At 42.0% G+C, this 10,596-nt stretch overlaps 1 protein-coding gene across 5 annotated transcripts in view; it reads left to right on the top strand.

Moving 5' to 3' along the window:
- The first annotated feature begins 239 nt into the window (after window positions 1-239).
- The window catches only part of sema3d (sema domain, immunoglobulin domain (Ig), short basic domain, secreted, (semaphorin) 3D), a 31,864-nt gene continuing 21,507 nt past the window's right edge, over window positions 240-10,596 (top strand). Inside the window, exons 1-3 of one of the 5 annotated variants that reach the window (XM_026366427.1) lie at window positions 240-309; window positions 398-483; window positions 5,545-5,760. The gene's annotated coding sequence lies outside the window, so the exon portion shown is untranslated. Of the gene's footprint in view, window positions 484-1,315; window positions 1,335-4,764; window positions 4,942-5,544; window positions 5,761-10,596 lie in introns of those variants that run through there. The other 4 variants (XM_026366426.1, XM_026366429.1, XM_026366428.1 and 1 more) reach the window with 4 other exon arrangements.

Here is a 10,596-nt window from a genome sequence, read left to right as displayed (position 1 = left end):
TTGAAATGTAGATATGAATCACATGTCAACAATGTAGCCGGGAAACAGAAAAAAAAGAGATGGAAAGCGGTAAGATGAATAAAAGAGAGAGCAAGAGCTAAAAAAAAAAAGAAAGAAAAAAGATCACAGTCCCCACTGGCACACAACAATTAAGTCATCTGACAGGAAGTAGAGCACACATGTCTCCTGTCTCCACTTCCTTTGCCAGTTACTGGCTGCTGCCAGCATCTGACCCGTGACGACAGCACAAGTCGAATGCCCTATGACCAGTGGATAACATGGTGGCGTCAAACATACTGGCTGAGAGAGGTTTTATTTTCTGTGGTATTTTCATAAAGTGGATTTCCTACGTTGAGAGTTGTCACAGTGACACACACTTTTTCTTCTAACCTGGTAGAAGCAGAGGAAGATAATGGAATCGACAACTGAAAACCTGTAGAACCTGGATGTTTTTTACACAGTGAGCCCAGCTGATCAAGAGAGGTGAGGTCTCACTCATACAATTATACAGAACACAGCTGTGCCACATCTCACACACACACACACACACACACACACTTCTACACTCACACACTACGCAGGGGAGGATGTTATTATGTGTGTTTTGTTCAAAGACCCCCACACCATCTGAGGCTACATGTCAGCTCCATTCCCTGAAGGCCTAATTTACTCATTATCCTTCTATCAGTGCTTCTTTTTGTCTTCTCCTCTTTCTCCTAAGAAGTGCGATTGATTAATTTAGATTAGATCCACATACAGTATTATCAAGATCCCGGACATACAGTACGTGGACAGGCGTCAGCTATTTCATCTGGATAGAAATAAACGTGATGGCAGCTGCAGTGTACATGGTTAAGTAAGGGCTGTATGGGCTTTCAGTGGGATATGAAGTTCAAGTTAACATCTGTGAGTTTGAATTTCTGTTACACCCGTTTCTGATGATGATTTTCCTTAGAACAACATTCATCTTTACAACTAATGGCAAGATAACAGCCATCTATTTCCTAGGACGGCCCCTCCCTCCTTCATGATCGGTACTTTCCTTTTCTCTCCTGCACAGAAAAGCAAAGCGTTTCAGAGACAGTGATGCTGACATTGGCAGCTCTTCACAACAATTTAGCACTGCATTGTATCTGTGTGAGATATTTGTTATTCCCCCTTTTTGTTGATTCATGCATACTGACTGATTTCAGATCCAGAATAGGGTCAACAGGCTTCTTTTACTGTTCGGGGGAGTATCCTGTTCGCTGGCTGGTATCCAGGGATGTGAGACGGCTAATAATCAGAAAGAAGAGATGCAACAAGAGACAAAGAAAATACAGACTAAGTTACAGGTGGTTTTCTTTCTATGTGAGTTTTCCAGAAACTTCACCTTTAAAATAACCAAAAAAAATAACACAGATTTATTCATGGCTGCATTTTTTACACTCGTCATCTAGAATCAGTTTCCCTGTGTGTCAAGCTTTAGACTTTGATGATAGTTTTTTCTTTCTGAAGCATACTTTTTTAAATACATTCTTGATGTCTCACACTTCCTCCATCTTTTCTCTTACGTTCCACCTGTTCCCACGCACAGGTCACTTCACTCCTACTTGTTGCCCTTGGAAGCCACAAAACTGCAAGTTCCTGTTGGAAATAAATAAATAAATAATCACACGCTCAGACACTTGCCAATCACCAACAAACCCAAAACATAAATAAACAGAATGCAGACAGAGAGAGAAAAAAAATAATCTCAGCGTTCACGTCTACCTCTATGTTTTTGCTGCAGTTACAGTCTGTTTGTTTAGTGTTTACTTTTGCTGGTATGTGTTGCCAAATTTTGCAACGTGCATATCGAAGTGTGTGCATGTGAGTTTTCGGAAAATGCGTTTCACCAGGCTGTGGTTTTCTTGTTTAGACTGTATGACTGTGATCTTTGAAGCTGTGACTGTTTGCCTCCTATTTAGCCAAAGAAATTCAGTCTTGTGGAGTTTTGTTTGGGTCAGTGTGCGTGTGTGTGTTGGAGTGAGAGAAAACACTCAGTGGGATGGCTACACTGAAAAAGATTTTTCATGCCTGAGAGAAGCAGCATTTGTTTAAAAATTTCAAAACTATTGAGATGTGAGAAAGGTTTTACGGGAAGTTACGCAGGTAAAATGATGAGGGGATGTGCAACTTAGTGTTGAAAAAGGTACTGACTTATTTTTACTGATAAAAAGCAGTGGACGTTTAATATTAGCAGTAAAATGTAATGTCTTTATATGTCAGTGGTGAAACGACTTATTCTGAAGAACGGACTGTGAAGTTATAGGCAACGTGATAATGTTGTAATGTAAATGGACCAGGAAATGAGGTTATGAAGTTAAATGTCAAACCTGGAAAGCAAATACAACAATGAGATCAAATTTACGAGGTATAAAATTGAACATTTCCTCTTCACAGTAACAGTAAATAGTCTCATAACATACATAAAGTCTCAAGTTACCTGAGTGACTCCACAAACATTCACCACCGCACCTGTAAAATCGTGTTGCACCGAGACAGATTTAGTTGGATCTATAAGCAACGTGACACCCATAGTGTGAAAAGCAGCCATGTGATAAAAAGTGCACTGTGAGTGTCGGTCCCAACTTAACTATAACACAGAAGTATGGTGACAATAGTTTGAAAGTTTGTCTGCATGGTGGATATGGATATTCGTTTTTATATATTTATTACAGTAAATGCATCACACTTTCTGAACATGTTTTCTCTGTTTGTCCTTGTTGTCTACAGCTGTTAAATTGGTTTAGATTGGGTTAGATTTTCTGCAGACACTCAGTAGTCCTTCCATGCTTGTTGACATGTCTAGTTGAGATCTAATTAACGATCTTTATCCCTAATCATCGATAAGTAACAATCAGTGATAATTTGCTCTGCTGCAGTCGTTTTAGAGCACTACTATCCTGGTGGCAACAAGGGGTAATCAAGATTAGTTAATCAGTTCAAGTCTATTGGCGCTAAGCTCAGAGACCTGTGTGCGTATGTGTGTCTCAAGTAGAGCAGGCACTCCCTGGGTGACCAGGCCTTGCTGTCTACCCTCTCGCTGGAGATCTTCGTGATTACTGTTAGAAATTACTCACAGATTGCGCCACATTCTGGACTCTAACATACGCCGTGTGTGTGTGAATGTGCACAAACCCTCCTCCCACCACAAGTATGTAAGAAAAGCTGTTTCCTTCTTTATACCGTTGAGGACTGCAAACCTACTAATGGAACATTACTGCCCAGGTTTATGAAGATTTGTCAATGCTCACCTCATTTTAGAGAGCATTTCATCTCACTGACTGTAACTGAACCTACAATGTATTAACAGCTGCCAAGTGCTTTAGTAAATCCTAAAGATGAAGAGACAGTGGACGTGGACCAAACAATGTGAAGTGATATATAAGTCACTTACATATACCAAACACGTCATGTACTGTACCAGTGAAAGTGTGTCCAATTTGCTGAGCGTTAATCCCTTTGAATGAGCGATTCTCTGACTAACATCTCCTCCTCCTCTAATGTTCACAGTCCTCAGATGTGTACATTTTAGCAATATCAACACGATTTTGGAGATGGAAATAGAATACCAGAGCTTTCCAAGATGGCATATTGTCTGAAAACAACTAACTGCTGATCTCACACTTCTACAGCGCCCCACCTCATCCAGAGCGAACGGCTGATCCTCCTTAATGGAGGATCAACTGTATAACAACACTGTAGAAAATGACTGGGGATTACGGGGCTATTCTTTGGTTTGCTTTATCATGTCGTGCACTGCATAATCTCCTCAGATCAGTCACACTCTATATCAAGGAACAGGTGTAGAAATAGACAAATCAAGCCACCACTTCGTAAGTAGTTCACATGGGGGGGGGACGACAATTAGCATGTGCAGTGTGGACATATATATACGTATGTTCAAGATGAAGCCCAAACATTAGCAGATTTTTTTAACCACAGCTGAACCACGCGTTCACTTTGCTTTTCTGGGACAAATGTCACCTAAATAAGGTTAAAAAATGAATGATAGAAAATAAATCCTTCAGTCAAATGTCAATGAACCAGTTCTGCCTCTAATTGGACAAACGGACCACTTGCTGGTCGGTCACTGATTTTTCTCCTGATTGTTAAATAACTTGACAGCTGTCCTGGGAAATCTGCCAAACATTCTTCTGAACTGTCCACCCAACAAAAGGTAGATAATGCTCTGGTGGTAGCAATGTACCATGCACCACTGTGGGCATCACCCTCGTCTGTGATACCATGACTACACTGTGACTTTGCAAAGAGGCTGCAAATAATTTCCAAACACCTGCGAACATCTTAACCTCTATTGCATGGCCTTGGGCATAAACTGCAATGTCCCCAGTTTTAATCCAACCACGACACTGCTGGAGCTTACAAATGTTTCAGCTCATCACTAATGGCTTTCCTCTGTCTGTCTTTGTCTGTGTGTGTGCTTGTGTGTGTGTGTATGTGACGGAGGGAGTTGTCCTGAGGAAGTGCACACCCTGACACCAAACCTCCCTATGGGTAGGGAGGACACCGTTTTAACCTGTGAACCCAGAACCTTATCCTCTCTGTTAACTGGGCTCCAGTCACATCTGCTGATCCTACACACCCAGATTGAGAGCAGCAGCACGTTAAGTACCACCAGTCCAAGCCCAACAACAAGCATATCCCATCTCATCGCAGTGGGACTCACTGCTCTCTTTTCTGGGTCCAACATTACAGCTCTCATGTTGAATGAATGTGACCTCTGTGTGTACTTGGCTCTGGCGCTTCCACAACTTCTGCTAAAAGAAAAATGATGTGTGGATTTGGACTGACTCGTGTCTGTGTGCACAACGAGGAGCGTGCTAAAGGAATCCGTGTTTACTTCGAAATCAGCAGAGGGATTGAGACTGCATGCTCCCGTCTAGAAGACGTGTGGTAAAGGCAGCCCACCCTGCAGGATACACTGCCTGTGTGGACCCAAATACAGTTCAGAATGATCAGTATAGACCTTTATAGGATACATAAGGGTATTATCCTAGTGGCAATAACATGCATTTTTTTTATTATGAACTCCCACAGTCTTGCGAATAACTACGTCCTTTTTAGATATTCAAATATTCTTATTTTTTGTCTGTGCGAGTCAAATCAATGTAGTGAGCTCACTGTATCTATCATTTATCTGTCATATCTACCCGTGCTCCAGTTAGGCACCCTTAATAAAGGCTTAATATTAATATCTTTATTGGTGTTTAATCAATGTTTTATAGACTGTGCTGTTAGTAAGAACCACCTTTGGCTTTTCAGGTTGTTTTTTTTTTATTTGTTTTTTTTTCATGACACACAAAGTCATGACCAATCAATTTACCAGCCGTGAACTCAAAACAGTAATAGTCTATTTCGGAATAAGCCTCATCTACAAACCAGAAGATTGAAATTGGCCATCAAGGTGTCAGTTTAGTCCTGGCTGGCAGCGAGACAGATGCTGAGGGCCCCTCCCCTGCAGCAGCAGCAGTGACTTCACCGTCTGTCTTTCCCCAGGCGTCCTCCAGCGCAGTGCCCTGCAGAGTTCAAGAGCGCCAGTCCGCCTTTAACTACAGTGAAGAGCAGCGGAGTCCAAGTGTTCACTTCGTCCACTCACTTCTCTTTTGCTCAGCACGAGGTTGCGCAAGTGTGAGTGAGAGTCCGCTCGTCGGGTCACTGGGGGGAGAGGGACGCTGCTGTCCACAGCGCGGGGACACGTGTTGAAGCGCGCAGGTAAGACAACAAACACAGGGAATCGACAATCACGATGATACAGGTGCTGCTGAAGGTTTCCCAAAGGTAGAGCTTCGTGTCAGGTACTCTGTGCAGAGCCTAGTGCATGTAGCTGACACTGAGCTCCTGGATGGACAGCACATCCATCAGGGCAGGTTTTCATTTATTTCCCTTCATCTAATGTTTCTGAGAGTTTGTTTAGAGATTTGAAGTCTGATAATAGTTTTTTTTTTAATTTATTATAGATATTATGTAGACTTTTGTCAAACTCTCGACAACTTCTAAAAGTTCTGCGGGACATCTTACAGATTTTCCTCAATTTCAACCCTGAAAAACTGGGATTTGAATGTGCCTAACTCCAACATGTCATCTTAAAGAAATCTCATATGATTCATGCATTAGTCATTCTGTTCTCTGAAGCCATTTGATGCAGTTGGCAGCGCGCCCGTATTTTATGTTTCACTATTATGAGGTATTTGTACATTGTTTTACAGTATTAGAAGTTGTGTGAATGGCAGGATTTTAGTCTATCGTGCTTTGACAAGTAGCAAATTGTGGACTCTCTGCTCTGTGTGAACTAACAACTCTTTTTTCCTCTAAAATGTTGAAACACTTCTACAGTACATTAAGCATAGTGTATGAAACTAACCAAAACTAATGAATGATAACAGCTGTATTCGATTGCACTTGTACAAGGTTTCCAGTAACTGTACGCAGCCAGTCACAAGTTGACTTGACTGGGGATGTGGTAAGAGGACCACTGCTTTAACAAGTGACCACACACTTTGTGGCTACAGCTGTATCCTAATCTCATCTGTCTGTGCGATTGCGAGGGTAGATTTGATAATAAGTCATTTTGTGAGCATCTTGGTAGGACATGTGGGTTCTGTCATTCACTATATCAATCAGTGGAAAGCCCTGCAGTGCTAACCCTGACTCCTGTGTGCTTTACAGTAATTCACTCCTGTTCTGTACGGCGTGCCTGAACTGATCCAACATTACCCCCAGAGGAAAAAAGAAAAAATCAATATTCTGCTTGTTTTAAATGGCCTACAGCACCATTCCTGCACTGTGTGACAGCGTCACGCAGTTGATGCTCAGGCTTTTTCCAGGATAGTGATCAAAATGAACAACTGTTTTCGCAAAACACAACGGGTTGTGGGTGGAACGTGTAATTTGAACAAATCCATTTTGCACATTTTAGCCTTATACGGTACTGTTTCTTGAATCCTTCAGTACAGACAGACAGCTGCTGTGTGATGTTAGTATATTTAGAGAGTCTACAACAGCTAGGTGCCAATGACTTGTAGACAGACGGCCGGGCTGCGTTGGCCCTGCCCTGCAGGTCTGTGGCCTCTGTTTTTCCCTGTCAGTAATGAAATGTGCTGAGGCTGGTGTGATGCTAACTGCAAAACAACATCTTCCCAGGCTGCAAAAGAACAACAGAAGCTCTTCCCACATTTATAGAAGACAGTGACTTTCTTGAGAAAAGCTGTTGCAAAGCACACAGGCGTGTTCTCATTTCAGTTTCATTCAGTTTATTTGTCTAGCACCAAATCATAGTGACACTCCTTTATCCTGAGGTAATAAGGAGACAAGTGAGAGCACTTACAATTGTCAGTCACTGTTTTCATGCCCTATTGCCCCCATCTGCCGTCCTGACGATGGTATTAGTTTACACCCACATATGTTCATTCATGCAGCCACTCATACACTTTCAAAGATGCATGCCCGGGTCATGTCCTGTTCGACATGTGTAGAGTTACTTGTTTCGTTGTCCTTTAACAAACCAATCGGCACATTTGTCTCTATCCCTTCTTAGTTACTTGGTTTTGTTTTGTGCTTTTTATAGCTAATCAACTTTGTTTCCACTCTATGTTTTTCCGGTTTCATTTTCTCTATATAGAAGGTTAATCCACAGATCCAGTGTCACTTCCCACCACCCCCCACTCTCTCACCCTTGTGTTGGTGTGACAGCAAACCTGAGCTGGCAGTGTTTTCAGTTGCCTGTGGCGGAGCAGAGGAGCTGTGGGCTCTGGCTTCGACTGACAAGACTGGCGGATTAAACTGCAACATTAAACATAAAACAAATCTCTAACAAAGGCAGCTCACGTACTATTATCTGGCTTTGGTGTATTTGGTTACCGTACCAGCGGTAGCCCAGAGTATTCTCTTACCAGTGTTTTTAGATAAGAGCATAGGGAGGGACAAAATGTGGACAGACAGCACCTCAGGGTTGGAATTTATCTGTCTCTATTGGTTAATCACCACAGACGGACGCTTCACACCCTAAACAGAGGGAATGCCACTGGAATTTTCTCTTGTCTGAATTTGATTGGGGTTTTGGCGCCTGGTATTTTTAATGTGGTTTTGTGGATGTGTTTATTTGATGCAAAACAAGGTGCACGGTTATTTTCCCCAAAGAATCCCCATGTACTGTAAACTGTAGGACAGTGCAGTGAGCTGGCAGGATGCTATAGTTGTTTAGCTGTTCAGATAACTGATTATAGGACTTTTTAAAAAGGTAAATAGCTGCTAAAAACACAGATTTTCCAATTTGCAAAGATTCCCTGTTTTAATCCATGGAGAGGAACTACAGCATTTCCAATTTCCATTAGTTTCATCTCTTTCTTGATCACATACACATACTGTGCTGATAAATATACTTCTGAGATGAAGTAATGTTTGTGTTTAAAACAGATAAATTGTATATTACAGTACCAAAGAATAACACATGTGTGTGTGTGAACATTGTTGTTTCATCCTTTAATGCTATACATAGCGTTGGTTATAGCCAGCAGAACAACTTTAAAATGTAATGGTCCTTGTAGTGTGTATGCTGCAGTGTTTGTGTTACACAAACACTGCAGCCGAGTGGCAGTCCTGTATTATTCCTGTGAGACATGAATTCACACAGACTCACGGGGGAGTTGCATGCTTCCTTATTGCTTCCTTATTATTCCTTATGATTGACTGCTGCCAAGAAAAACAACTAATGTCTTGAAAGCTAGAAACAATTACCTTTGTTTTTCTGCCAGGTCAGTGCCTGTGGTCAGGGAATAAAGACAAATAGCTGTGCTAATGCACTCTGTCCCACGGAGATGGAGAGGCCCGATAATAGTGTACTCTACATGGCACCTGGATTGCTAAATGCCTCATTAGGTGGTCTCTGTGTGAGAATGTCTATGGTCAGAGCACTTCATCGCCATCTGCTCCTTCCTCACCACTCCTGACAGCTTCTATAGGGAATATGTGTCTTTTAAAAAATTTGATGATTAAATGTTTCTAAATAGCATGCAGATTTCTAGATTTTGAGCCACACAGTAGTTGATTAATTACTGTTGTTGAATAGACATTTTGTGGCACACATAGTACAGTATACTGTATTTGTCGGAGCACAAAAAAAACTGTGAAATCTATAAGGTGCTATCCAGTATGTTGGGCTGAGATCACGTCAGCAGCACTGTATTGGCTGATAGTTTTAAATCTGTCACCATTGCCATCAAGATTGTTTCCCATCACCCCCTGCACCGTGTGCCGGCCATGCTGCCAAACACAACAGGGACTCCTCCAGACTCCAGGAAACAGGAGCGTTCGCTTAAACCACATGGCACAACCTGTCTGTTTCACCTCTTTCTCACCTCTGTCTCTCACCCACTCTTTTTCTCTACCTCTCTTTCGATAACAATTATTCACTCTCTCTGGTAGGTTTTCAGTCTTTTCCTGCTCAAGTGCATGTCGATTTCATGTTGTCACCCCCTTCTCATGCTCCTCTTCTTATACTTGAACATTCTCTTTTGTTTGGGGGCATTCGTCAGGAGGGTCGCTGCGCAGGCCTGTATCGCCTGATAGATGGAGGCACTCAGGTGGTGAAGGGAGCTACATTACTTCATTACGTCACTCACTTGAGTGAAATCGTGCCATTGCACGCCTGAAGATACTGTGGAAAGGATGAGCCCTCCCCGCCTACCAGCACAATCACTGTCATTCACAAAGTGTGCAAGGACTGCACAGATTGAAACCGTCACACTTCCTCACTCTGTTTGCTGATATCTTATCAGTCACACACACAGCTTAAATCTGTATTACTAACCCCAAATGTGTGAAGAGGCCTTACCTTGTCATTTTAAATAAACCGTGTCTCCAGTTGAAAGATAATGGGGCACTGGGATGGGCGTTACTCTGACCTGATTTTCCGTGATGAACTCTGTTTCAAACACCAGATGACAAAACTGGACTGGAAAAATAAATTAAGTGAAACGGCTGGTACCTTCACAGCTTGTACCTATCTGCCATCATGCCATTGTGCATTTGATCATGCAATGCAAATCAGTGTGTATAGGCAAGCAAGAAGATATGTGCAGAATGCATAAATGACATTATATAACTTATAACTTTGCAGGTGTTTCATAGGCAACATTTGACCTTAATGGTGTTTGCATCACGCTTAGTTCCGGCATTTGAGATATGTGAGCGTGTTCGCCGCAGCAGATCTATTAATTTTAGGCTGACATTGTTTATATTGTCAGAAGACGGGTTGATGTGTGTTATCTGAGATGAGGGTGGAAGAAAAGTAATGAGGGAGATAAGCCTGACGGGTGTTGGCATTCTTTTGATGCATTCATTAATTTCTTCATTGATTCTCGGGGTTAATTAGTAGCTAGACGGCCGTGGAATGTGCAGGAATGAAGGCAAACTGAGAACTTGGTATGACTCATCGACCCCCCCCCCATAAACTTACTACCGATGTTATGCTAATGATCTCTTTACATGAAGAACAGTTTATGTTTTAACAGATAATGCAGATTCATAAATATTTCTTATAAGTGAAAGCTG

The sequence above is a fragment of the Anabas testudineus genome, chromosome 6 (assembly GCF_900324465.2).
Source record: "Anabas testudineus chromosome 6, fAnaTes1.2, whole genome shotgun sequence".
Classification (NCBI taxonomy): Eukaryota; Metazoa; Chordata; class Actinopteri; order Anabantiformes; family Anabantidae; genus Anabas; species Anabas testudineus.
The sequence above is the reverse complement of the archived record's forward strand: the minus strand, read 5'-3'. Positions and strand labels throughout refer to the sequence as shown.